General features: G+C 31.8%; 2 long non-coding RNA genes across 2 annotated transcripts; one reads left to right on the top strand and one right to left on the bottom strand.

Moving 5' to 3' along the window:
• Window positions 1–13741: 13741 nt before the first annotated feature.
• LOC123707351 lies at window positions 13742–14754 on the bottom strand. Its single transcript, XR_006753482.1, has 3 exons — window positions 14544–14754; window positions 14294–14363; window positions 13742–14045 (listed from the first exon to the last, which is right to left on the bottom strand). It is a non-coding gene; the product is annotated as an uncharacterized LOC123707351 (long non-coding RNA).
• Window positions 14755–14864: 110 nt separating this feature from the next.
• On the top strand, window positions 14865–16323 carry LOC123707327. Its single transcript, XR_006753479.1, has 3 exons — window positions 14865–15218; window positions 15367–15446; window positions 15937–16323. It is a non-coding gene; the product is annotated as an uncharacterized LOC123707327 (long non-coding RNA).
• Window positions 16324–16583: the final 260 nt, after the last annotated feature.

Here is a 16583-nt window from a genome sequence, read left to right as displayed (position 1 = left end):
ATTGAAAGCATTTGATTTAGAGCAAAGCTCATAGCTGAATCATTAGTGTTCAGTCCATAGACGAACATACATCGAAGTTTACGAAAAAGTTTTACGTTGAATTAAAAACAAAGCACTTTGGCTAATTTTTTTAAGTTTGATTAACGAAATACGATGTGACAAGTCTTGTCACGTTTTGATACGTCTTGGCACGTCTTGACACGTCTTGTCACGTCTTGTCACTTCTGGTCGTGTCACACTCATGGCTTTATAGAAAGTACAAGTACCCCCATTATCTAAGGTGAGTATTCTTTGGTTGAGAACCAATCTTTATAAAACATTATATCGTTTTTGTTCAATTAAGAGTAGACAATACACAGTAACCGAAAATGTTATTTTACATACCAGTTATATTAATACTGTATAATACTAAATAATTAATATTATTTTGAGCCGTTCGCATAAAGGTTCCACGATTTAGATTTACGGTTGAGTTGGTTCGTGGGGTGCGCCGAACCCTTTATCGGCGGCATTTTTACACCCCGGTGGAGACACTGAAAAGCGTCCGCTGCAAGCCTTACACCCTTCCATTTTACTGCTTTTTATACTGTTCATCGAGAGCGTATGATCACTAGATCTAGTCATCCGTATTACGTGTCTAAAGTTCTGTTGGAAAAATTAATTTTTACGAAAATATATCTCTAGTATGTATTATTTCTTTAGTTACCTAAAGTTACATAAATTTAAAATATTACGTTTAAAAGGTATCAGTCATATTTAAACTTCTTATTGTTTGATTTTATTTTACTTTTATTCAATACGATAACTATCCGGCGTGGCGCGACCTTTCCCATGCTACACTCGTAGTGGGTATACCTGCTCTTCGTTTGCTAAACCAAAACAATATTATTAAATACAGTTATTTTATTGTAATAGGTTTTAAAAGATACTAATTTGTAACATTGTACTGTAACAAAGATTAGTTATAGAACCCATAGCGTATCATATCATTAAAATGGCCTTCAATAATTAATCAAGAAATATGTTCAAAAGTATTTTATTTCGCCATTTCGTTGTGCTCAATTTTTGACTTTAGATTCTAGAGTTCAGTCCAAAGACGAACATTCGTCGACATTTACGAAAAAGTTTTACGTTGAATTAAGAAGTACTTTGGCTAAAATGTTTAAGTTACATTAATTAAATACGACATGACAAGTCTTGTCGCATCTTGTCACGTCTGGTCACATCATGTCACATCTTGTCGTATCTTGTTGCGTCTAAGTCTTATAATCTCTTGTCGTCTAGTCACGTCTGGTCACGTGCAAGTCTTGACACATCATGTCACGTCTTGCCACGTCTTGTCGTGTCTAATCACGTCTTGTCACTTATTGTCACGTATTGTCACGTATTGTCACGTAATGTCTTGAAATTATACATTTCTTCCTGATAGAAAACAATAGAGCCCGTAGATACATTGTCTATGTTAGATTGAAGATAAATATTTCAAGTGATATTAATTTTGGATATTACATTTAAACGGTATCAGTCATATTTGAACTTCTTATTATTTGATTTTATTTTACTTTTATGCAATAAAAAAAATATCCGGCGTGGCGCGACCTACACCATGCTACATCCGTAGTACCTAGTAGCACCCGTCGTACCTACTAGCACCCGCAGTACCTACTAGCTCCCGTAGTACCTACTAGCACCCGTAGTACCTACTAGCACCCGTAGTACCTAGCTACCTAAGAGCAGGCATAGGTATGCCTGTACTTCGTTTGATAAACCTAAACTATATGACAAAATAAAGTTATTTTATTGTAATAGACGGTCTTAAAACATACTAATTTTTAACATTGTACACAAAGTTTAGCTATAGAACCCATAGCGTATCATATCATTAAAATGGCCTTCAATAATTCAGATTTCAAAAGTACAAGCCATTTCGTTGTGCTGAATTTTTGAGGATCATAATCCAGCTCTTAGGAGCTGTCAAGAGTTTCCCTGAAGCGCGCAATAATTCCTGTTTCCAGTGAATGCTCGGTTGGATTGAGAGTGGAATCCCGGGCAAACGTTAAATGGAAATTCCCGATATCTACATATTTTTCGCCGGTTCGTTTCCCTTTCGCGAGTTCAATATAGAGGATCCTCTGACGTGTATATACTGGATTGTTTGTATTTTGATGCTTTCTTTTGTTTTGTCTTTAATTTATAGTGATAATAGCAATTTAATTATACAAATGAATTCGTTAACTATTTTATAGGGTTACTATGTCAAAATACCACGTAAAACTTAAGGTTTTAATTGATTGTCCATTGCATATAAATACAAAGTAATATAAATATATTATATGCACAGGATTAAACAATGTTGCAATATTTGAAGGCTCTATAGTGTCAGTCAGAAAATCGGATCGGACTCTTAGTGCGTAAACAGTCACGTAAAAATTTAATAACAAACTGTTTGTAGAGACGTCTTAAATGTGTTACTGATTAATTGAATGTTTATATATAATACATTAACGATAAAATGTTTACTCGAATATTGCTCTAAGATAATTTCGACATTAATTGTATTCGAGCCGACGTCGTTCAAAATGGAGATCGATTTTCATACCTCGTTTAATACAAGCTTGTTTACACTGTGATTTTCCGAAGAATAATCACGGGATAAATAATTAAAAAGATTATAGATTAGTGATATCTGTGATACTATTGTTGAGTGTAACAATGAAAATGATATAAAAGTAGTTTTCTAGCATAATTATATTAATAATAAAACTATTGTAAGTTGTGTATTGTATGTATAGTCTGGAAGCTCGTCAGGTTAACTTGACAAATGAAGAAGTCGATGCCAAACAAGTTTCCTATGTTATGTTTCCTGGTGAGAACGTTAGGTAAGGTAAGAAAACTTTTTCTCTAATACCGAGTTCCATAAGATTCGAGGGCATAAATTGTGATCGCTACTTTGAATGTCTACAAGTGTATAATAGCGTTATATCGAGAGAATTAGATATAAAAATATGCTAGTAAAACATATATTTTCTACCCCAAATTACCTTTACTACGCGTATATTGGAATTCCAATTTTCAATGTTTTCAAATGTCAAACCGAATGTGGAGAGTTCACTTTTTGTTTTAAACTTCTTAACGTTAAAAGCTTTTTATATGTCCTTGAGGAGATACTGGCAGTATGCTGTATTGAAAGAAATACCACTTTTGCGGTATTGAAAGTTTGATATGTATTTCAAATGAGTTATTTAAAGTTTAGATTATTTTGGGTGAGATATATTTGTTTTTTATTGAAAAAAGCGTAAAAAGACGCAATTGTTCAGTGACGTGGCATTGTTTGGGAATTAAAATGATTAAATTAATCATTATTTTAAATATTTATTTATAAAACTTTCTCTATAATTTGCATTAACCCCATTACATATTTACATTGCACAGATAAAAGTGTATTAGTGCCACCTACGCGAACTGCTAAAACGGCCCCGTGGGTTAGTAATTAATATATGACAAAAGATTTTTATTAATAATTAACAAGTAATGGTTAGAAGAGTACGTACAGCCTATAGCGCGGTTAGTTTGGCTGAACGCCAAGGCCTATTTCAGTAATTCAGACCGCTTAATGTTTGTTTGCGTCGTATTATAACTTACCAAGGGCGAAGGCTTACTGTTCTCAACGCTATTTATGATTAAAATATTCTCGCAATTTTATGGAAATGAGTGAAGGATCTAATAATTGTTACACAAAGAGTTATAAAGCGTTTTTGCTCTTCAAAAATACAAGTACTAAGATATCTCTTTCAAAGCTTCACTTTATCAACATTATCTTTTATGATACTTTTACTTAGTCTTACTTTTACTCTTTACTACTTTGTCGAATCGAATATCAATTCCAAAGATCAAAGGTCCTTCCATGGGCGCAGCTGTAGCAGAGACAGAAACCACTCTGCAGTCTGATACCATACGCAAAGTTCGCACTAGTTATTTATTAGTTATATGTGATCGAAATGTTGCTCTATGTGTTTTTGTTTGTATTTCTGTGTTTATTAGGTTCTGTAATAAATATATGAATTCATTCGTTATAAATACAAAATAAATATTTCCTCTTTTAATATGAGTATAGATGTGTTTTTAGATTGATAACCAAATAAAACTCTCTCCTCTCGTAAAGTACGTTCGGAAAGTGTTCATAATTTCAATACATTTTACGAGATTTATATTTTCAATCTCCACTACTTTAGTGAGCGGCGCGCAGTCGCTCACTCTAATGGGGTAATAACTACTCTTGAACGTGGCAATTTGTACTACATTTTTTCAACTAAACTTTTCCTGTTTATCTCTTTTATAGAGATAGAAATGACTGTGGTCCGAAAACATATACGATGTTTGTAAATGTTATATTAATAAGGTACTGACTAATTAAGACTAAAAATCTAATATCAGAATTTATTTATAATATTAAATCCACAGTGTTAGTATTCAGATTTGTTATATACACAAAATTTATTCGATGCCTCTCTTCTATATAACTAATTCACAATACCTGTTCAAATGTGTTAAAATAAAACGCATTTTCTACTCGAGATCAAATTTCATCTATCTTTCTGAGCTATCTGTCTTTCAATAATAAACATTACCAACTCAGTTTACAATCTGATATTTAAAATAACAGAACCCCCCCTAAGGCATGAATAATTTGTTTTAAAATTGAAATAGTCGAGGGCCGCCATTGTTTTCAAAGCTGATTGGTGCCCCAAGGCTGTAATCGATAACATTTAACAAGCCATCTCGGCACAAGTGTTATTTTTTCAAGGCGACAAGCCACTAGATAAGTGAAGTCCGACAAAACCTCGCTCTCAACTGAAGTGGCTGGCTATGCAAATTCTTAGCTGAGCCATATAACGTTGTTTGTTTTTGAATTGTATGAAATTGGTTTTCTTAGGAAAGCTTTGTAACTGAAAAAGTGTTGCGAAGCGGTATTTATTACGTAAAAGATAATCGCTATACTTCTATTAGGTTCTAGTTTGTTGTACCACTGATTGTTATAGTTCACGATCTTCTGATTTTATTGAAAGAAGTTTCATTAATTTCCCTTAAGTTACATTAATTTAACAAAATTAATGAAACTTAAGGGAAATTCTTATTATAATACTTTGAATACGTCTTATTAACGTTTGACCGATAATAATTGTTTTAACGTGCCATTTTTGATGTACTATCGGCATTGATGTTTTTAAATATGTATTTGTAAAAAATAATTATTTAAAAGTTCAAATTTAAAAAATTATATCAAAACCTTTTTATGGCACTCGCGCGCATTATAACGTATATACGACAACATACATGTAATGAAGACGATTCTTTGGTGCTCCTGTTTAACATTTTTTTAAACGACGAATATTCGAAGTGTAACTCATTTTTATAAAAAAATTAATGTACACCCATAGCATGCATCTAATGGATTTTGATATTTTAAAAATGAAAGAACCCCGTTTTTCAGTTCAAAATACCCTAGAAAAGGTTTGTGTTTACAAGCAGTAAGTTTACATGCGGCGCAAATACTTTTGTCCCAACTTGCGTCTTAAACAACCCTTTTTATCCCCAATGGCAGTTATTTCTGCTCTCCTACACGTAAGTTTATACATGACGGAACACGAACGGAATAAATATAGGGTATTGTTGTGTATTAAAACCAATTTGGGAATATAAATTATATTTCCCAACAGAACCTGTTTGTTATATACATATATTGACCTAGTTAGGTATTCTATTTACGTCAAAATTATGTTACCCTCAAGATTTTTATTTATTTATGTATCTTTAGATTTTATTTGGATGATAATTTAGAAATTGTGATCCTTTTGTTAAGTTCATTTTTTGAATTTCTAATCGGATATTGAACCTTTTACTCACATTTATTTTTGTTCTAGTCAAACATGGTGGAAAATGTTGCTTTAATATTATGATTTATTCGGGGCTACTTACTTAAATAAATATGTTAATTTCATATTTAAACTATCAAGCGCTTTGTGTTTTATGGAAAACATGCAAGCGAAGGAGTGACTCTATTTAGGTCGTATTTTCGTTAGGTTAATCAAGGCATTTAAACCATTTGGTTACTATTGTAGATTCTATCAAATCGTACTTTTCTTAGAATAAACTCAGTTAAGTTTGGCGTAAGCAAAGCCAGATAAATTTTACTCTATAAATTTCAGTTTTACTACGTTATAACGTCTATTGCGTTATAGACATTACTATATCAATTGACATTATCAAGAGTCATAATGCTGCTGTCTGATAACGTTCATGTCATTCACAAAGTTCAGTCCATTTTTGTCGTTTAATTTAATTATTAAAGATTACCATACCAACACAAATAGGTGGTGCCAAAACTGTGACAATCAAACTATGCATAAAGAAAATTATATTATCTAATAATTAAACTATCAAGATGAACTATTTTTATGCTATTTACATAATACGACAAACTTTGTAAAAATAAATTAGTCTAATTTTATTTTCTAATATGACCACTAATGCTAAGACCAAGCCTAGCTAAAATTTCTTCAATCATCTGACGGCATTCACTCAAAGCCTCCCCGTCAGTAACAATGTTTTTGCAGGAGTCAACACTTTCACCTAGCAACTGTCATGGCTGTCTTCGACGGTATCGTTCGAGGCGAAACTGTTTCACTTAATTTTACCGTGCTGTAGGGCGAAAACTTCTTGTACAATCTCGTTATCTTTTTAATTTGGACCAGAGTAAGACTTCTTAAAACAAAAACTTTATGAGGTTTCGATTCTGAATTCCACATTTTGGAAATACAACCAACTTCGTTCGAAATTCAAATTTTTAAACTAAGCCTACGCCTGTCATGTTCATGCGTGTTTTTAAATAGACGATAAACACACTGGAGCGACACCAACAATCTGCGCTTACACATCACACCAATGACGTCATATCCTGAAACTCGCTAACAAAGTGATTCCGTCGGCTATGGATATATACCTTCTCGATCATAACTACTGGGGCTTTCGGGCCGTCCAATCAGTAGCTAGACCCTTTAGGTTGCAGGAACTGTTCACCATCCTTCCCCCACAATATTTTTCTACCACTTCTTCCATAGCTACTTGTGGTGACTGGTCGTACTTGAATTCGTGTATGCGGTGATGTTAGTGATTTCGACTAAGTATTTGCGTGTTGTTCCCACGAGAATGTAAGTGCGTGCTCCTATTTCACTATGCCTCCTACTGATAGAGGGTCTTTGACATTCAAATCTTTGTTTTTAATTTATTTTATTATTATTTATTAGTTAAGATGTTATGTGGAACGTGGTGTAATGGTTACAGATCCTTACAAACGTTGTGTAAAACAAAAAAAACTTGGTGATAAAAAGAGTGGCAGAGAGCTTATTGCCAGTTCTTCTCTTCCGTTCTACGGCAGTAAATGTAAAATTAGAAGCATTTAATGTATATATTTTTTTTGACGTTCATAAGTGTACGTGTAACACAATGTTACCTATATGAATAAATGATTATTGACTTTGATAGATAACACAGTTTCGACATATTACAACTAAATCCGGCCACTTAATTCTGGACTATCTAATGATAAGGTTATTATACCATAAAGGAATAATGTTAAATACAATACTACGTTGAACTTGATGTTTGAAATCAGCGTAGGCGTTAATTTATTTATCTACTTGATTTAATTGAATTTATAAATGTATTTGAGATGAAAGAGGAATTTCATTAGAGTCGCGCCCCTTCATAAACATAATAACTTTCGAATAAGATTTTTAGTTTTTTATGACTATTAGATCAGTTAGACAAATATACTTTGAGGTTTATGAATACGACTGTTTAGATATTTGTGGTCAATAACTATATTGGTTTTTATTTAATTAATTAATTAATAAATATCTCGCTATGTGGCTATCAAAGATTTTATAATTGAATGAAAATTATATATATATATATATGTTTTATGGGAGAGACGGTAAACCAGCAGTCATTGTATTGATAAACGAGGTAGAGGGTGTGTGACCTTTCAGGAAATGGTAAGGTTAGTAATATTTTAAAATGCCAAGAGCGGGAAGTCAATTCTCTCTGCGTCTCTCTCTGCGTCTGTTTCATGGATAAAGTCTTTTATAGGCAAGTTTGTATGTGTTTGTCTATCTAATCATTCATCATTCATTTTATTTATAATTGTTTAGTCAAGCCAAATTTCATATATCTAATTGATATATAGAGTACAAAATTTATAACTTACAAACACTACAAAATAAATTAATAAAAGCTATTTAGATAAAAAAAAATTAACACGGACTAACACTCAAACACACAACTACACGCAATACTCGTTGAGCGAGTTTGGTTAACCTGCCTAAGCCGTGTACAAATTATTTAATCATTTACCGTCTAAAATTCGCAATATTTGTCATTGAAGATACATGTCAGAGTGAACGTAGTAGACTAAAATTGGGACGGCTATTGGCGACGTGTGTCTCGCTCGTATATACATATTAAGTTTCCCATGTAAAAAGAATACATTTTTGTAATGAGAAATAAAGTTATTTAAACATTAAATTCTTGTAACGCCGAGAATCAACCCTTTTCATAAAGTTAAATGAAATGAGTATTTACTAAAATGTAAATGAGTATATACTAAATAGTCGTTCTAGTGAATACTCATTTTGTTTGACGGAACTTGTAATTGTCACGTGTGATTATCTTTTTCTATATGTAAGTAGATATTTGGAAAATTTATGTTGATTAAGAATTTAATTTTTAATTTTCATATATTATTTTTTTATATAAACAGCACCACTGTCAAAAATATTAGTCCGACATATATTGTTATATACAAAAGAATTGTATTCGTTCCTTTCTATAGAAAGGCCGACAGTAAATACAATAGACATCTCACATACAAATTTCTGACTCTCTTAGCAATTAGATTTGTTATTATGGGTATTGACGCAGATTCAGCGAGTTTCAAATCTACGCAACGAACCTTCAATTTAATTAGATAACTTAATATCCAATGTAAATAGATTTTTAGAATTAAAATGCTTTCTTTGCTGTTTAATCTTCTCATATTTTTCCTGGCAATATTCAGGTTATTTTATCCTGAAAGCTTTTAATTGATTTATCGAAGACTTCGCTTCCGAATGGTTGGAATGAAAATTAACCATTAATGAAATAATTGAAGCCGTGTTAATGTTCTTTGTTTCAATTTACAAAAGTGCGTACTATTACTAAGTATTTTTGCTAGACATAAATAAAGGAATTGTTTATAGTCAGTAGTAATAAATCTGCACAATATTTTTATCCTGTGGAAAATTTTCCCACATTACGTTTATTGTAATTACAGTAAAATTCCGAAAAAGCTTATTTTAAATATTGTATTTTTACTTAAATTTTCATTTACAATTTAACAATATATATAGCTATTCTTCAAAGTGATTATAGCTTAGATAGATTATATCAATATATTCAAAAAATAACTTAAAGCGTTTAAGAATTTTTATATCCATTACATACAAAATCAACTTTGTCCTACTGTAAATGCTTTGTTCTCTCAACCTATAGGTTTTAAGGGCCCTAACATATTTCCATTATTTGCATTTCTTTAGAAATCAGTCCAAGCATTCGACAGTATGCTTTATGTTTTTATATTACCGTGTTTTGTTTTAGGGAAATAATTGGGATTTGAATTGAAATAGGATTAAAACGTTTTGGATTTTGACTACTGCCCTTTGTTTGGGAGTTATTTATGAAACGGTATTACGTGATTTTCGCGTGTAAAATTTTATTTGGAACAAATTTAAATGTACGATTGTAAAAATAAGGTGTACTCGTTAATGTGAAAGGAAAAAAATCTATGAAGTTTTTAATATAAAATATATACGTACGCCAAACTGATTAGATATAGATATAGATTTTCATCTTCATAACTGCGATATAGGTAATGGTTTTATAACAGTAGTGTAGTCAAAGTATATTTATTTTATGTGATTAGAAGTAGACAAAACATAATTTCGGCTTGAAATTTTCATTAAATCCTAACAATTGACAAAAGTATGTTTTGAAACACCGCGTCTGAAATATACAACTCATACCCAACTTGGCAAAGATATATTTTTCCAAGCTTTTCGATTTATCCGTTCCAAACGCAAGTATTGCTCTTATACTAGACCTTGTATATTCGTATTAATTATATCTAGTCACTAGTATTCCTTGACTGGCTTAAATTAAATATTTGCCCAAATTTTGTAATATTTAAGGTTTGTTAAATCTGTAATTATTTATAGCTATTGGGCTGGGCCTGTCAGTGCCAAGAAGGCTATTTTCTCCACGCCATTTGCACTGCTAATTTACTGCTTCCCTTCCTAATTGGTAAACGCTTTACCCTTAAAGGACTTATTGTGAATTTTCCTTGAAGCGTTTATATAAATAAATATATTATATTAAAACATGTATCTTAGTTAGGTAAGTGCCTAGTAGTTTTAATAAGGTTAGGACATATGTACATATGAAACGGAAACATATGTGTCCGCTTCGTGTCATCATATGCAAATGTGCAATTAAGTGAAATCGAGCTTCCGCCAGTGTAGTTTTCATATATTTTGGCAAGTTCATTTTGATAAGGTCATAATGAATTATATACTATATCATACGGAAAGGTATACGTTCGGTAGTTTTTGAGTTTATCGGGTTCATACAAACAGAGAGACGTGGCATGAGGACTTCTTTTTGTAATAGTTCATTATTAAGAATGTCCGATGTAGTAATTTTATCCCTATGCAATATAATAATAGTGTTGGAGCTGTGTACATATTTATAGACCATATCTATATTAATAGAGAGGTTTCTATAAATCTAATCTAATCTATCTAAGTTTAAAATATATTGAAATATTTATACATGCACCTAGGAAACTGGGGCTTATATCGAGCGTCCATAAATTCGTCAAGAGGCTTAAAGAGAGTCCCAGTTCAGTACACGATTTGGAAATTTATTACTAAGGTACCGGTACATAATAAATCGCCGTAGTACGGAATACATTTATGTAAAGTTACAAAACGTATATAATGATTATTTAGTTTAAACTTTTATTTACTTTATATTTGCTTTCAAGTTCTTTTTGTTGGATAAAGATTAAATACCAAAACTATTTGGATTTTAAAGCCATTAAAAGTTTTACATCACGACTAGGTCAGGTTACGTTAGTAATTTGCACAATTACAACGTGACCATGGCTTATTATTATTGTAATAGAATTATTACTCCTAACCTTTGAGAATTTCCTTTATTAACTTCATAAGCACTCTCGTTTCAACTATCAAGGGTGAGAAATTATTGCGGTGTTAGTTAGGTGATATTTATTTTGGCGGGTGGAAATTATTCGTGGAGAGGGTGGAATGGTTGTTGGTGAAACTGATTTATGACTGAACATTAGCTTTGGTCGTGAGTTAGTGGCGATTGATGGGCCTATGAGTTTTCTTCTCCTATTTGTATGATTATGACAAATATCGCTATGTTAGCATAAATAGTCTTACACTGGTTTTATCTAACTATGGATGAAAAAATGAGCAGTGCTGGCCTAGTGAGATCGTTGGTTCGATTTCCGGCTGTACCAATAGTCTTTTTTTCTATTCGCGCATTTAACAATTGCTCGAACAGTCTAGGAAAACATCCTGAGGAAACCGGCTTGCCTTAGACCCAAAGAGTCGTTGGTGTGTGTCAGGCACTGGAAGCTGTTCTTCTATTTGCCTATTGACAAATGGTCATGAAACAGATTCAGAAATAGGAGGATCAGATCTAAAATAAGGTTGTAGTGCCTGCTACTGGGTATTTCTCTTCTATAACTGATATTTTTTTTGATTTTTATTGATTCAATTTGCCAATGTGATAAAATTTGTGTATACAAACTTATATACATGACACAAAACAAACTATATCAACGCGGTTTGGCTAGTTACGTTGTAATTCAGACGTCCTTGGTTCGATGAACAGACCTGTTTTTATTAAATAGTATAGTATAGTATTTTATTTAAAAGTGAAATGGGTGATTACGTATATCATAAATGCGTCTAAGTGACTTTTATTTAACTCGCTTAGCTTTTGGATAATACTGGATACAAACATCTATGTTCATCAAGATGTCTTATATATTTCTTACCTAGATTAAATAATCAAATTCATGTGCAACGAATAATTACACCATTAGAAGGGAGCCAATTGAGAATTTAAATGAAAAGTTTACAAGGTGTTCGTAATGTTCGCACAAAGGACCATTTGTGAATAGCTCTGATTGGGATGACTCGTTAATATTCAATTAGGTAAAACGCTGTTCAACTGTCTTCATTTAGAGAACGCTCATTTCGAGTACATTCCAATTTTAATGTATGCTATTTACTTAACTGTTTTCTACGTTATAGGTATATAGGCAAATTTAGTTTAATAAGAAATTACATTAATATTGAGTTTCGAATTCAAGTTTGTTGGTTTTGGTAGTTGTCATCATTTGAAATATCTTGTTCAAATAGATGATACAGTACCATGAACCTACTAATACTTAGTAATTTTAATTAAATATAGATACAAAACATATTTAAAGGCAAGAAACCACAGTGCCTAGTAATTAATCATAAGACCGCTTTTTCGTATCCGTATCAAATAACAAAAGGATTTTCGATTTTGATTTTAATATCTCGATCTTGGGTTTTCTCATAATGTTCCTTCAGGAAGTGTTAAATGCACACAGAGAAATCCATTGCTCTGTCGTGCTTCGTATAATCTCAGGCAGAATTACCCACTGCTTTGAGTTTAAGAACTCCAACATATAAAAAGTTGTAGGCAAAAAAGAAGCTTTTACTAAATACTTGAAGATATCGTGTACATTATCTATCATACTTGAGGCCATAATAAATCTTTTTGAAAGTTAATCTCCATTATTTGTGGTTATTTCGGCAACTTAGGAAATAAAGGAATTCCGTGCTAACTCCGCAATGTCGTGACGACACTGACGAATGGGTAATGATGACGGAATGACCTATGCTGGTCATCCTACGTATATGTATCGTAGGATTAAGTGCAGGCTATATTTCACTCGGCAAATATATAACCCCCATTCTTCGTTTAAGGTATTATTAGTATACTGTTACTGAGATCAAACATAGTAAGCGCTCATCAGCCATACAAAGCAAGCTGATCAACTGATAGTATCAGTCCTTCATGATTTTCTCTTAATAGATAACTGTCTATTGAGAAAATCATCTGATGCCTCAACCTCTTTTAGATATCTAAGGATATTTATCTAAAAAAGCTGTTCATAGTCATCATCACTCTATATTCCATTGTCTATATATCCGGCACTCGTGATATAACTTTTATCTAACGAACATTTCAGTCCATTTTTTCGAGTGTTATTTTTTATTTCACGATGAAGTTCCAAGTCCCAACTTGTTAATTGCCAGATGTAAAAGTTTAAAATAGTATATCCGAAATTTTCGTTTTGAAATATATTAAAACGTGAAATATTTGTAAGTTAAGAGGTTTATTTTTTTCAAAATGCTGCTGACGTGGATGACGTCAATATTTGCTTAAGGTTTATAATATACGCTATATATTTTTCTCACAGATAGACTCATTGAAAATCAGAATTTGAAATTGGGAATACTACCTACCTCCGAAATTTTAAATAATAATTTAAAGGATTTGTATTGTTGAAACTAAATTTAATAAAATATATAAAATTATCTACTAACATCGAAACCTTATCCCATGCCCATAAACCTAATGAACTCATAGAATAAATTGTCGACGACAAAAGTTCAGTGGCGTCTCACAATGTTATCTTAGTTCTCATGATTGGCAAAGTTGGGTATTCTATCGCACCTCGGATGTTTGTAGAAAGGCTTTTATAAGGGTTGCCGGGTATACGGAAGCACAATAGCATGTGGCTTTTGAGGCCATCATAAAATTCACCGTTATCCTCCCGTAATGGCAATACGACGTGACGTCACGAGGGCTGCTACGTTTACCTTGGAATTCAATGGAATTGCGATGAGGGTTTAATGATTAATGAATGTTAAGACAATATGTTTTATAATTTAGGTACTTGTTATGTTAAGTTAAATTTGAAATTCGAATGACATAAAAGGTGCAATCATTATAAACAATGATTTGCTGATATTGGGTAAACAATGCCTAATATTGCCTCTTTCACTAGTCATATTCCATTTTTGAAAATATGTCTCAAGTACCTGGTATTACTCACAAGATGATTTACCCGAGATTAAGTAGCTTTGAGTCCAATACATGTTTTAGAATTTTTGGGGCCTGAATTCCAAAACGCTTACCTGAAAATACTTTGCTAATAAGCTATGACTATTTACTATGCGTATGCAAGCTGTATGTACTTTATACAGCATTGTACTTGAATAAATTTAAAAAGCAGTCGACGTATTAAAGTAATATTTTCTTCTGTAAAAGATGAATAAAAATGTATTCTGCAATTAGTCAAAGTTGCTTTACATTACCAACAGAAGCTAATTATGTCCTTAGTTAACCCCTCAAAGTTGAACAATTGTCACTAAGTAATTTAGAATGAGCGGGACGAATGTAGATTTTATTATAAAGGAAATGAACAGCGCAAAAGGCGAAATGTTTAACATTTTCAGTTTTAATTTTCTTGTCTCTATGGTTGAAAGTTTGCGCCGCAAATTAAGATTTCTTCGCTAACAAACTTATTACAAGTTTGTTGTGATTTTTAATGACTTTGGAATCATAAACCAACTTCAATTAAATATTTTTAATTGGATTTCGAACTAGTTATATTTGGATAAAGATATATTTTTCAATCTAATGTGTTTTGTTTTTTACACATCAACATCAATATAAGAAAACAGTAACGCTTCAAGGGTGACAAAGCTAACAGAATATTAAGCTCGTGATAAAGCTCGCCAAGAAAATAGGAACACTACTCATACTGCCCTATTGAAGCAATACTTTAGGGAAATCAGTGTCGGCGTTGGAAAAATTAGGAAGAGTGGCCTGAAGCTGTATTTCCTTGGAGCTTTCAGACGTGCTATTAAGTTCTTTATTTTGTCCATTTATAAATTTGAAAAAGAAGGATCGGGATCGTCGAAGAAGGAAACAAATGACGGTTTCATTCTATAATAATTAAAATGCTATTGAGGAAATTTCTCGATTCGGTAGACTAATAGTCCTAATTTACAATGTATTTATATAAATTATGTTAGATTTCTAAATTCTCGTAATTATAATGAAAAGCAATATAAAATTTTAAGGTTAGATTTTTATATATTTATACATATGTGACGTACGTAATTCTATTTTCAGTATGAGTTTATAAGTCTTTCGCTAACAGACTTTTACTTTAAGAAGCAATAAACAGGATCAAATATATTTTCGGTATTAAGGTAAGAACTTAATTAAATTTGGCTTCTTTGAAAACATTCGTGATAGAATTTTATAAGACGTGGAATATTTTACGCGAAATAATTAATTTTTAAGGATTTTCAAGCACAATTCAGAATTTATATTTATTTAATGAATAAACAGAGATGTATATGTTTCGTGGTCCATTTTTTTGTTACCTGTATAAGTCTTCTGTCCCTGACGATATAGACTTTTAAGTCTAAGGCATACCGGTTCTCCCAAGATGTTTTTCTTCACCGTACGAGTGAGTTAATTGCATACAACATAGATGCTAGGTACATTGGTGCATGAACATGGGTTCTTAGGTACCTTCCTTACATTATAAGATATATTTAGGCGTTTCAAGGAAATTTGTCTTTTTCTAAGCTGCGGCAAAACTCTTATATACATAATAAATATTTAAAAATAAAAAATCACTTATTCATATAGGTAACACAATGCATACTTATGAACGTCAAAAACATTTCACAGTTCATTCACTGCCAGTTCTCAAATCAAGGGTGTACAACGGAAGAGAAGAACTAGCAATAAACTCTCCGCCATTATTTTTAATCCCCAAGTTGTTGTTTTACATAACGTTCGTAAGGAGCTGCAACTATTACACCATGTTCCATGTGACATCTTAAGTAATTAATAATAATAAAATAAATTAAAACAAACATTTGTCTAAACTGGGGTTAATTATTATATTTTCTTCATCAATTGTTTTCTAATTTAAATTATCAAGAAGATTAATATTAGGTTAACCTAATATACTGTGAATAAAATATTCCTCAATACGGCCCCAATAACCTGATTAAAAATACATGAAGTGTTTTGCCAATAATGCAGTTCTAGATTGCAGTGGCCATGCAATTATTGGAGTTATATAATAATTAAGCTGATTTTTATAACATGTTAATAAGATTTAATGAATAAATTTTTTAATGTATTAAAAATAGTACGTTTTCGCTTGATTTATTAAAAAAATAAAACTTGTTCCGAATGTCTGAGCTCCCTCAAATTTAGAGTTAAGACTTAGCACTAAGTGTTACTTCTGTGTGTCAAAATTGAATTGGGGGTTGACGTACGGGAGTTTTACTCAACGTAAATCGCGTCTTTGAATCTCATCCTTTTAT

Source organism: Pieris brassicae, chromosome 3 (genome assembly GCF_905147105.1).
Source record: "Pieris brassicae chromosome 3, ilPieBrab1.1, whole genome shotgun sequence".
Lineage (NCBI taxonomy): Eukaryota > Metazoa > Arthropoda > Insecta > Lepidoptera > Pieridae > Pieris > Pieris brassicae.
The sequence above is the reverse complement of the archived record's forward strand: the minus strand, read 5'-3'. Positions and strand labels throughout refer to the sequence as shown.